The 12,786-nt window shown below is 37.0% G+C and overlaps 1 protein-coding gene across 5 annotated transcripts in view; it reads left to right on the top strand.

The window, feature by feature from the left end:
• The window catches only part of ABCG2 (ATP binding cassette subfamily G member 2 (Junior blood group)), a 133,101-nt gene that overhangs the window by 29,161 nt on the left and 91,154 nt on the right, over nt 1-12,786 (top strand). The window contains exon 1 of one of the 5 annotated variants that reach the window (XM_029943304.1): nt 6,899-6,983. The exons of the other annotated variants lie outside the window; for them this stretch is intronic. The gene's annotated coding sequence lies outside the window, so the exon portion shown is untranslated. Of the gene's footprint in view, nt 1-6,898; nt 6,984-12,786 lie in introns of those variants that run through there. 5 annotated transcript variants of the gene reach the window in all.

Below are 12,786 nucleotides of genomic sequence, written 5' to 3' on the forward strand. Positions count from 1 at the left end.
TCAAAGGCAAGGGAAATGAAAGAAAAACTGAACCCTTGGGACTTCATCAAGATAAAAAGCTTCTGCAAGGCAAAGGAAACAATCAAGAAAACTAATAGGCAACCGACAGAATGGGAAAAGATAGTTGCAAACGACATATTAGATGTCCTTTTTTTTGACAGATGAGGAAACCAAGAACTTGGCCAAGGTCACAAACTGTGATGGAGCAGGATGGGTAGCTACAGCCTGGCAGTCTTGCCGCATAATTTCCGTATCATACTCGTTTTAGTGTTATTGTTTACCTGCACATGTCTTTTCATTAAATGCTTATATGTCTTCCTTTCCCTTTGATTGGCTCTATTTTTTGGAGCAGTTTTATATTCACAGCAAAACGGGACAGAGAATGTGGAGAGTTCCCACATAACGTGTGCCCCTACGTGTGCACAGCCTCCCACACTATCAGTATACCCATTAAGAGTGGTGTATGTCTTACAAGTGATGAACACACCTTGACACAGCATTATCACTTATCACCCGGAGTCCACAGTTTATATTAGGGTTCATGCTCACTGATGAAAGTTCTATGGATTTTGACAAGTATGCAGTGATGTGCCTCTACGATGATAGTATCACACAGAATAGTTTCCCTGCCCTAAAATCCTATGAGCCTTAGCTGTTTATCCCTCCCTCTCTCCTACCTCTGGCAACCACAGATCTTTTAACTGTCTGCACAGTTTTGCCTTTTCCTGAATGTCAGGAATCAGACTGGCTTCTTCTAACAGGTGTTTTAAGTTTCCTTTATGTCTTTTCATGGCTTGATAGCGTATTTATTTTTGAGAGAGAGAGAGAGAGAGAATGAATGAGTAGGGTCAAAGAGAGAGGGAGAGAGAGAATCCAAAGCAGGCTCTGCACCATCAGCGTGGAGCCTGAAGTGGGGCTTGAACCCACAAGCAGTGAGATCATGACCTGAGCCCAAACCGAGAGTCAGATGCTTAACCAGCAGAGCCACCAAGTCATCCCCAAAGCTCATTCCTTTTTAGTCCTAATTAATATGCTATTGTCTGGATGTACCACAGTTTGTTTATATATTAACCTACTGAAGGGCATCTTGGGGGAGGCTTCCAAGTTGAGGCATTATGAAGAGAGCTATTATAAATACCTGTGTTCAGATTTTTGTGAGAACATAAGTTTTTAACTCATTTAGGTAAAGGAACATGATTACTGGATCCTGTGGTAAGAGGATGTTTATTTTTTATTTTCTTTTATAAAATTTTTAATGTTTATTTAATTTTGAGAGAAAGAGAGAGAGAGCACAAGCAGGGTAGGGGCAGAAAGAGAGGGAGACACAGAATCCGAAACAGGCTCCGGGCTTTGAGCTGTCAGCACAGAGCCCGATGTGGGGCTTAAAATAATGAATCATGAGATTATGACCTGAGCCAAAGTCGGACACTTATCCGACAGAGCCACTCAGGTGCCCCTTGGTTTAAAAAATTTTTTAACGTTTATTCATTTTAGAGAGACAGAGTATGAGTGGGGGAGAAGCAGAGAGAGAGAGACACACACAGAATCCAAAGCAGGCTCCAGGTTCCTAGCTGTCAGCACAGAGCCTAGAACAGAGCCCAACGCAGGGCTCAACTCACAAACCCTGCGATCATGACCTGAACCAAAGTCGGATGCTTAATCGACTGAGCCACCCAGGCACCCTGAGGATGTTTAGTTTTGTGAGGAGCCACCAAACTGTCTTCCAAAGTGACTCTGGCATTTGCATTCCTGCCAGCAGTGAATGAGACAATCTGGTGTCATCTGTATTTGAAATTTTTGCTTTTTTAAGAGGTGTGTAGTGGTATCTTATTCTTGTTTTAATTTGCAATTCCATAATGACATATGATGTGGAGCGTCTTTTCATAGGCTTATTTGCTATCTATATACCTTTTGTGAGATGTCAAGGTCTGTGGCCCACTTTCTAATTAGGTTGTTTGTTTTCTTATTATTGAGTTTTAAGAGTTCTTCATGTATTCTGATGCTTTTCAGACACCTTTTGCAAATATTTTCTCCCAGTCTGTGGCTTGTCTTCTCATTCCCTTCACAGTATCTTTTGCAGAACAGAAGTTTTTAATGTTAATAGAGCCCAGCTTATCAATGATTTCTTTCATGAGTCATGTTTTTGGTGTTATATCTAAAAAGTCATCACCATACTCATGGTCACCTATGTTTTATCCTATGTTATCTTCCAGGAGTTCTTCGGTTTTACACTTTCTGTTTAGGTCTATTACCCATTTTGAGTTAATATTTGTGAAGGCTGTAGGTCTTTGTCTAGAATCATTTTTTTACATGAGGATGTCCATTTGTTCTCACACCATTTGTTGAAGACTAGTTTTACTCCATTGTACTGCCTTTGCGCCTTTGTCAAAGATTAGTGGACTATGTGAGTCTCTTTCTGGCTCTATTTTCTGTTCCATGAACAATTTATTTGACTACTTTTTTCTCCAGTACCAGTGTCCTGATTACTGTAGGCTTATAGTAAGTTGGTTTTTTGTTTTGTTTTGTTTTTGCTTTTTTGGGGGGTGTTTTTGGTGAAAAAAAAAAGATTTTATTAAAGCACAGGGACAGGACTCATGGGCAGAAAGAGCTCCTGTAAATTTTTTTAATGCTTATTTATTTTTGAGAGAGACAGAGAATGAGTGGGGGAGGGGCAGAGAGACAGGGAGATACAGAACACTCCCCAGGCTCAGAGCTGTCAGCACAGAGCCCGACAGGAGGCTCGAACCCATGAACTGTGATCATGACCTGAGCCACTTAACCAACTGACACATCCAGGTGCCCCTTAGGCTTATAGTAAGCCTTGAAGCCAGGTGGTGTCAATACTCTGACTTTACTCTTCTTCAATATTATGTTAGCTGTTCTGACATTTTTGCCTCTCTATACAAATTTGAAAATCAGTTTGTCAATATCCATGAAATAATTTACTTGCATTTTAATTGTGAGTGGATTGAATCTATAGACCAAGCAGGGAAGAACTGACATCTTGATAATATTGGGTCTTTGCATCCATTAACATGGAATATCTCTTCATTTATTTAGTTATTACTAGATATTGTTCATCAGACTTTGTGATTTTCCTCATACAGATCATGTTCATATTCTATGAGACTTATCCCTAAACATTTCATGTTTGGGGTGCTAATGTAAATGGCATTGTGTTTTTAATTTCAAATTCAACTTGTTCATTGCTGGTATATAGGGTATATAGGGTATATAGATTTTGTATATTTTATAGATTAACCTTATGTCTTGTAATTTTGCTATATCACTTATTAGTTCCAGAAGTTTTTGTTATTTTTGACTCTTTTGCATTTTCTTCATAGACAATTATGTCATCTGAAAATATAGTTTTATTTCTTCCTTCTCAATTGTTATAGATTTTATTCCTTTTCATGTCTATTGCATCACTAGGACTTCCAGTACAGTGTTGAAAAGGAGCAGTGAAAGGGGACGTCCTTGCCTAGTTCCTGCTCTCAGTGAGAAAATGTCTTGTTTCTTATGATTAAATATGATGTTAGCTGTAGGCTGCTTTAGATGTTCTTTATCAAGTTGACGGAGTTTTCCTCTCTTAATAGTTTGCTGAGAATTTGCAATCATGAATGGTGTTGGATTTTGTCAAAAGCCTTTTGTGGTACTATTCATGTGATCTTGTGATTTTCCCTCTATAGTGTGTTGAAATGATGGATTACATTATCCAAATGTATATATTTCTTTTTATACATTGTTGGATGCAGTTTGTTAATATTTTTAAAAGATGTTTGCATCTATATTCATAAGATATATTGGTCTTTTTTTATTATTTCGTTTTTTCTTGTAATATTTTATTTTATTTTTTTCCTGTAATGTCTTTGTCTGGCTTTGGTGTTAGGGTAATATTGGCCTCATAGACCAAGTTAGGAAGTACAGTTGACCCTTGAACAACATGGGGGCTACGGGCACCAACCCACTGCACAGTTGAAAGTCTACATATAACTTTCAACTCCTTAAAAAACTTAACTACTGTTAAGGCTGTTTATAGCCTACTGTTGACTAGAAGCCTTGCTGATAACATCTTTATTGTATTTTTACAGTAAAGTAAGCTAGAGAAGAAAATATTATTAAGAAAATCATAAAGAAAAGAAAATACATTTATAGTACTGTATTTATTGAAAAAATCCATGTACAAGTGGATTCCTGTAGTTCAAACCCATGTTGTTCAAGGGTCAACTGTGTTCTCTTGGCTTCTATTTTCTGAAAGAGATTGTGGAGAATGGGTATATTTCTTCCTTAAATGCACTGTGCAAATACCCAATGAACCTATCTGGGCCTGGTGCTTTCTGCTTTGGAAAATTATTAGTCATTGATTCAGTGTCTCTAAAGATATAGGCCTGTTGAGATTGTCTATTTCTTGTTGTGTGAGTTTTGGCAGATTGTGTCTTTCATGGAATTGGTCCATTTCATTTAGATTATCAAATTGTGGGCATAGAGTTGCTCATCATATCTTTTATTATTTACATTATATCCATGGGTTCTGTAGTAATGCTCATGCTTTCTTTTCTGATGTTAATGCTTTATGTCATTTCCCTTTGTTTATATTTGTTAGTTAGCTTATCTAAAGGATTATCAACTCTATTGCTCTTTTAAAAGAACCAGCTTTTTGTCCTTCATTAATTTTGTCTGTCAATTTCCTATTTACAATTTCATTATTTCTGCTCTAATTTTATTATTTTTCTTTTTTTGCTAACTTTGTATTTAATTTTCTCTTCTTTTTCTAATTCCTTAAGGTTAAAACAGATGACTGAGCTTATATCTTTTTCTTTTTAATGTATGCCTTTAATGCTGTAAATGTTCATCTAAGTACTGTTTTTGCTGCATTCCACAAGTTTTGATAAGTTGTATTTTCATTTTCTTTTTTATTTTAATCTAAATTTTTTTTAATGTTTATTTCGTTTTGAGAGAGAGACACACACATAGAGTGAGTGTGGGAGGGTCAGAGAGAGAGGGAGACACAGAATCTGAAGCAGGCTCTAGGCTCTGAGCTGTCAGTGCAGAGCCAATGTATCTTCATTTTCGTTTAGCTCAAAATGTTTTTAAATTTCTCCTGAGATTTCTCCTTTGACCCACATGTAATTTAAAAGTGTTATTAAGTCTTCAAATATTTTGGGATTTTCCAGTTATCTTTCTTTATTAATTTCTAGTTTAAATCCATTATGATCTGAGAGCACACATAGAATGATTTCTTTTTGTGAAAAACAAACAAACCTATTTTTAAAATAATTTTTAGGGGCACCTGGGTGTCTCAGTCAGTTGAGTGGCTGACTTTGGCTCAGGTCATGATCTCATGGTTGTGGGTTCAAGCCCTGCATTGGGCTCTGTGCTGACAGCTCAGAGCTTGGAGTCTGTTTTGGATTCTGTGTCTCTCTGCCCCTTCCCTGATCATGCTCTGTCTCTCAAAAAATAAATAAATATAAAAAATAATAATAAAATAAAAATTGTTAATGTTTATTTACTTTTGAGAGAGTTACAAAGAGACAGAGACAGAGTGCGAGTGAGGGAGGAGCAGAGAGAGAGAGAAACACATAATCTGAAGCAGAATCTAGGCTCTAAGCTGTCAGCACAGATCTTGACATGGGGCTCAAACTCACGGACTGTGAGATCATGACCTGGGACAACATCAGTTGCTTAAAAAACTGAGCCACACAGGCACCCCGAAAAAAATTTTTTTAATGTTCATTTATTTATTTTGAGAGAAAGAGAGAGAGCATGAGCAGAGAAGGGGCAAAGAGAGAGGGGCAGAGGAAATCCCAAGCAGCCTCCATGCTCAGCGTGCAGCCCAACGCCACGATTGATCTCATAACCATGAGATCATGACCTGAGCCAAAATCAAGAGTCATATGATCAACTGACTGAGCCACCCAGGTGCCCCTTTTCTTGAAAAATTCTAAAGATGTGTTTTCTGACTCAGAATGTGGTCAATCTTGGTGTTTGTTCCATATAAACTTGAGAAGAATGTGTAATCTGGGGTTGTTGGAAGAAGTAGTTTGTAGATGTCAATTATACTCAGTTGATTGATGGTGCTGTTAAGCTTAACTGCATTCTTATTTATTTTCTACCTTGTGGATATGTGCATTTCTGATAAAAGGGTATTGCAGTCTCTGTAATTGTGTATTCATCCATTTCTCCTTAGAGTTCTATCAGTTTTCCCTCATGTATTTTGGTGCTCTGTTGTTAGGTACGTATACATTAAAGACTGTTATATCTTCTTGGAGAATTGACCCCTTTATCATTATTTAATGTTTTCTTTATCCTTGATAATTTTTCCTGCTTTGAAGTCTGCTCTGTCTGAAATCAACGTAAGTAATTTGACTTTCTTTTGATTAGTGTTAGCATGGTATATCTTTATCCATTTATTTTTAATCTCTATGTGCCTTTTTATTTCAAGTGGGATTTTGGTTTTTTTTTAGACAATTTGTAGTTGGGGCTTGTTTTTTTTAACCACTTTGATTATTTCTGTCCTTTAATTTTTTTGTATTTGGACCATTGCCATTTTAAAATGATTATTGATGTATTTGGATTAATATATATCTTATTTGTTATTGTTTTTTCTTTACTGCCTGTTCTTTGTTCCCATTTTTGTCTTCCACTTTTTTCCCACTGCCATTTATGTTATTTATGCCTTCAATTGGGCATTTTATATGATTCTATTTTCTCTCCTTTGTTAGTATATAAATTATGTCTTTTTTTAAAAAAAACTTTTTTTAGTGGTTACCTTCAAATTTCTGATCTATATCAATTTACTTCTCTCTAAAGAACTTCTTTTTTTTTTTTTGGTAGGCTTCATGCCCATCTTGGAGCCCAGTGTAGGGCTGGAACTCACAACCCCGATATCAGATCTAAGCTGAGATCGAGAGTCAAATGCTAAACCAATTGAGCCACCCACGTGCTGCTCTAAAGAACTCCTTTTAGCATTTTTTGCAAGACAGGTAAATTGGCAACAAATTCCCTCAATGTTTGTTTGAGAAAAATATTTATTTCTTCTTCACTTTTAGAGGATGATTTTATAGGGTACAGAATTCTAGGTTAGTGTTTTGTGTTTTTTCTTTTTCAATACCTCAAATATTTCACTCCACCTCCACCTCCTTCTTGTTTGCATAGTTTCAGAGAAGTTGTACATAATTTTTACTTTGCTCCTCTGTAGAAAAGATGCTTTTTCCTTCTGGCTTCTTACAAGATTCTTTATTTGTCTTTTATTTTCTGCAGCGTGAATATGATATGCTTGGGTATAGTTTATTTGGTATTTATCCTGCCTGCTCTTCTCTACATTTCTTGTGGATTTGTGGTATTTTGGGCTGAATGTTTGTGTTCCCCTAGAACTCCTATGTTGAGATCTTAACCCACCTGTGATTATATTAAAAGGTGGAGTCCTTGGGAGGTAATTTGGTCATGGGAGTAGAGCCTTTATGAATGAGGATTAGTACTTTTATAAAAAGGGACATGAGAGCTTGCTCTCACTCTTTGCCATATGAGGCTACAGTAAGAAGACAGCCGTTTACAAACTGGGATGCCAACTCTCACCCAAACCAAATCTTCCAGCACCTGAATCTTGTATTTCTCTGCCTCCAGAACCGAGATACATTTTTGCTGTTTAAGTCACCTAGTCTAGAGCAATTTGTTGTAGCAGACAGCTAAGACATACAGTTTTCTGTCTGACCTTAATTTGGGGGAAATTCTCAGCATTATTGCTTCAAGTATTGCTTTTGTCTCATTGTCTCTTCCTTTTTCTTTTGGTATTCCCATTATGAGTATGCTATGCTATCTGTAGTTGCACCACAGTTTTTGGATATTCTGTTTCATTTTATTCAGTCACTTATCCCTTTGCTTTCAGTTTTTGTTGACATATCCTCAAGTTCAAGAACTTCTTTCCTCAGTTGTGTTCAGTCTACCAATAAGCCCATTAATGGCATTCTTCATTTCTGTTACAGTGTTTTTATTCCCTAACATTTTTTATTTGATTCCTAGAACTTTCATTTCTGTTTACATTACCTGTTTTTTCAGCTTTACTTTTTTCATTAGAACACTTATTATATTAATCATAGTTATTTTAAATTCATGATCTGATAATTCTAACATACCTAACATATCTAAGACTGGTTCTGATTCTTGCTCTATCTCTTCAAACTGTGTTTTTTGCCTTTTTGTGTGCCTTTTAATTTTTTGTTGAAATCCAGACATTATATATGGGGTAAAAGAAATGCTGGTAAACAGCATTTTTGGTAAGGTGTGGGAAGAGGGGTAGCGTTCTGTAGTCCTATGATTGGATATTAGTCTTGTAGTGAGCCTGTGCTCCTAGTTTGAAGTTCACAAGTGCTTCTCTGTCCCAACCTTAGAGAAGACAAGATGGCTAGAGAGGGCTGGAGTTGGGTGCTTACCTCTTCCTCGGTCATTTTAAATTCTGAAAAAAAACCCTAATAGTTGGATAGGGCCTAATAGTATCTGTTGAGGGCAGGCTTTGTTAAGAACAGAGGCTTTGGTTTGTTTCAAACTTGTTACTCTTCCTATAGGAAGTGCAGGGGGATTTTTCTCTGATGTTCACTGTGGGCACCTGGTGGAACTTCAGGAGCTAAAACCCACAGAAATTAGGGGATCCTCTTGGAGTTTTTAGCCCCAAGAACTGTCCGCCAGCAATTCATCAATTGAGATTCAGGTTTTCCTATCTTGGCACTAGTTTCCACAGAGGTTTTCATTTGTGACTTTTTGTCCAATTAAGTTGTGATTCTCTATTCACCTTTCTGTCTCCAATTTTAGGGGAAGCAGTTTGCCCTGTGTCCTCACTTCTCTGACAGAGCTAAGAAAAGCTATTGATTTTTCAGTTTGTTCAGCTTTTTATTTCTTGTTAAAGGAGTGTGGTAACTTCCAAGGTCCTTACTGCCTGATTGGTAATCGGAAGTCTTTTTAAATGGTTTAAATACCAAATTCTCGACCTCAACACCCATGTTTGTTTCTATGTGTGAATTAGTTCTCAAATTAGTGAACTAGTTCTCAAGTACTTATGTCTTACTGATGTAAGATCAACCTAGTTAAGAGGCTGGGCCTCACCTACTTGGGGCTGGAAACTGGATCTTCTCAGTGGGCTTGTGTTGATGGGGTCGAGTTGTTGATTCATAGTAAGTTCACAAGAAATTGAGGTATGAATTAGAATCACAACTGACTTTCTTATAGACATTCCTTTCTATGATTTAGAAACTCTAGTCTCCTAATATTCTAGTACTCCTAAGTACTCCTTGAGTACTCCTAAGTATACTTCTAGGTATCAGAGTAGAGAAAATGGGACACACTTAAGAGCTTTGTCATCCAAGTAATGGAAAATCTTGTGTGATCTGTCTGCACCCATTATAAAGAAAAATCTCTCTAGGGACTAGAAATATGATACTGTTCTGATGTATAAGTTATAAGATCCAGTGTTATTTTTAGTCTAATAATTGTGACTACTACTAATAAAGACACCATTTATAGGATGATTCTTTTGTGCCAGAAACTATGCTAAGCACTTAATCCTCAGAGTAAAGATGATTATACTTTGGTCGATTAGGAATATTATATGATTTAATCAAGATCGCCCACCCAGTTATTAAAACCCTAAACAGGCATCAAAAGCAGAGATCTCTGAGCCCACCATATACTATATGGACTCTTACCAATTCTTGGACTGTTCTTTAGTTTCTATATAGAAAAACTCTTTGTGTTAAACACATTCCTTATTCTGATAAGTTATTGTAAATAAAGTTATCTTTAATTCAGTTTTAGCTTTGGCCAGGTAACAGAGGTGATTGTGAAAAGTTTTCTATGAAATTTTATAATCTAGAATATATTAAGTATTTAAAAGAAGTATAGAGAATATTGTAATAAATGCTTATGCACCACCATGAGGATTCTTATATGTTAGCATTTTTTTTTTTTTACAAAGAATTTCTTTTAAAATAAATATCAATCAGGTCACTTTTCTTTTTGAAACCCTCTGATGCCTTTCCACATCTAAATACAACCTCAAAGTACCAAGAAACCACTAAGCCTTACACAATCTCTGACCATTTTCCCTCTCATTATTGACACTCCAGCCATACTAACCTTGCTATGCTTTGAAGATGCCAAGCATTTCCTGTCTCAGAACTTTTGTGCAGACCTCTCTTTCTATCTGAAACACTCTGATCTCAGTATATTCATTGTACTGAGTTTAATTGAAAGATAGTGGTATTAAACAATATAGACACTTATTTATCTCTCATGTTGAAAACATCTTGAGGTAGGCATTCCAGAGATAGTATAAAGTCCGTGGTTTCAGGGGTGCCTACATGGCTCAATCAGTTAAGCATCTGACTTGGGCTCAGGTCTTGATCTCACAATTTCTGAGTTCAAACCCCGGTTGGGGCCCTGTCAGCTCAGAGCCTACTTTAGATCCTCTGTCCCCCTCTCTCTCTCTGCTCCTCCTCTGCTCACACACTCTCTCTCAAAAATAAACATTAAAAAAAACTTTGAAAAAAAGTCCATTGTTTTTAAGAACCCACATTCTTTCTATCAATGTCGTATGTTTGTTCTAGCCTCCAAGTCATTTCACAGTCCAAGCTAGCCACAGGGATTCCACTCATCATGTTTGAATTCAGCCAAAAGAAAAGAGGATGATGGGAAGAATACTCTAGGTTTCTATGAAATGCTGTATCAAGGAGGAAAGAGACTACCTCATTTTTTTAATAGTTTATTGTCAAGTTGGTTTCCATATAATACCCAGTGCTCATCCCAACAAGTGCCCTCCTTCATGCCCATCACCTATTTTCCCCTCTCCCCCACCCCAATCAGCCCTCAGTTTGTTCTTATTATTTAAGAGTCTCTTATGGTTTGCCTCCCTCCCTCTCCTTAACAATTTCCCCCCTTCTGTTACCCCATGGTCCTCTGTTAAGTTTCTCCTGTTCCACATATGAGTGAAAACATATGGTATCTGTCTTTCTCTGCCTGACTTATTTCATTTGGCATAACATCATCAAGTTCCATCCACGTTGCTACAAATGGCCAGATTTTATTCTTTCTCATTGCCATGTAGTATTCCATTGTATACATGGACCATATCTTCTTGATCCATTCATCAGGTGATGGACATTTAGGCTCTTTCCATGATTTGGCTATTGTTGACAGTGCTGCTGTGAACATTGAGGTACATGTGCCCCTATGCACCAGCACTTCTGTATCCCTTGGGTAAATTCCTAGCAGTGTTATTGCTGGGTCATAGGGGAGTTCTATTGTTAGTTTTTTGAGGACCCTCCACACTGTTTTCCAGAGCAGCTGCACCAGTTTTCATTCCCACCAAAAGTGTAGGAGGGTGCCCATTGCTCCACATCCTCACTTCACCAAAGAGGACATCCAGATGGCCAACAGACACATTAAACAATGCTCAGCATCACTAATCAACAGGGAAATACAAATCAAAACCACACTGAGATACCACCTCATGGTCAGAGTGCCAGAGTAGGCATACTTATATCAGAAAAACTGTATATTAAAGTAAAGGCAGTATACACACACCTAAGTGCCAAATTCAGGAGCACCCAAATATATAAAACAATCAGATACAATCTTATTGATAAGAATGTGCTAATTGCAGGGGACTTTAAAACTCCAGTTACAGCAATGGATAGATCAACTAGACAGAAAATCACTAAGGAAACAATGGACCTGAACGACATATTGGAACAGATGAATTAGAACTTAACATCCTGAAGCTAGGGAGTTCACTTTCTTCTCGAGTGTACATGGCACATTCTCCAATATAGATCACATACAGGTCATAAAGCAGCCTTCCATAAATATAAATTAATTTAGATCATACCATGAGCACTTTCAGATCACAATGCTATGAAACTTGAATCCATCACACACACCCCCCCCCAAAAAAAAGTCTGGAAAACCTCCAAACACATGGAGGTTAAAGACCACCCTACTAAAGAATGATAGGGCCAATCAGGCAATTAGAGAAGAAATTTAAAAATATATGGAAACAAATGAAAATGAAAATACAACAATCCAAACGCTCTGGAATGCAGCAAAGGCAGTCCTAAGAGGAAAGTATATTGCAGTCCAGGCCTATTTTACTAGAAAAAGCACAAATACAAAATCTAACAGAGCACCTAAAGGAACTAGAAGAGGAGCAGCAAGAGCACCTCAAACCCAGCAGAATAAGAGAAATAATAAAGATCAGGGCAGAAATAAACAATACAGAATCCAAAAAACAGTTGAACAGATCAATGAAACCAAGAGTTGGTTTTTAAAAAAATAAACAAAATTGATAAACCTCTAGCCAGGCTCCTCAGAAAGAAAAGAGAGAACATCCAAATGGAAAATCACGAATGAAAATGGATCTATTACAACCAATCCCTCAGAAATACAAGCAATCATGAGGGAATACTATGAAAAATTATATGCCAACAAACTGGACAACCTAGAAGAAATGGACAAATTCCTAAACACATGCACTACCAAAATTCAAATGGGAAGAGATAGAAAATCTGAACAGACCCATAACCAGTGAAGAAATGGAATCAGTTATCAAAAATCTCCCAATGAATAAGAGCCCAGGGCCAGATGGCTTCTCTGGAGACTTGTACCACACATTCAAAACAGAGTTAATACCCGTTCTTCTCAAGCTATTCCAAAAAATAGAAATAGAAGGAAAACTTCTGGATTCATTCTATGAAACCAGCATCACTTTGATTCCCAAATCAGACAGAGAACCAGCAAAAA

This window comes from Suricata suricatta, chromosome 1, assembly GCF_006229205.1.
Source record: "Suricata suricatta isolate VVHF042 chromosome 1, meerkat_22Aug2017_6uvM2_HiC, whole genome shotgun sequence".
Taxonomy (NCBI): Eukaryota; Metazoa; Chordata; class Mammalia; order Carnivora; family Herpestidae; genus Suricata; species Suricata suricatta.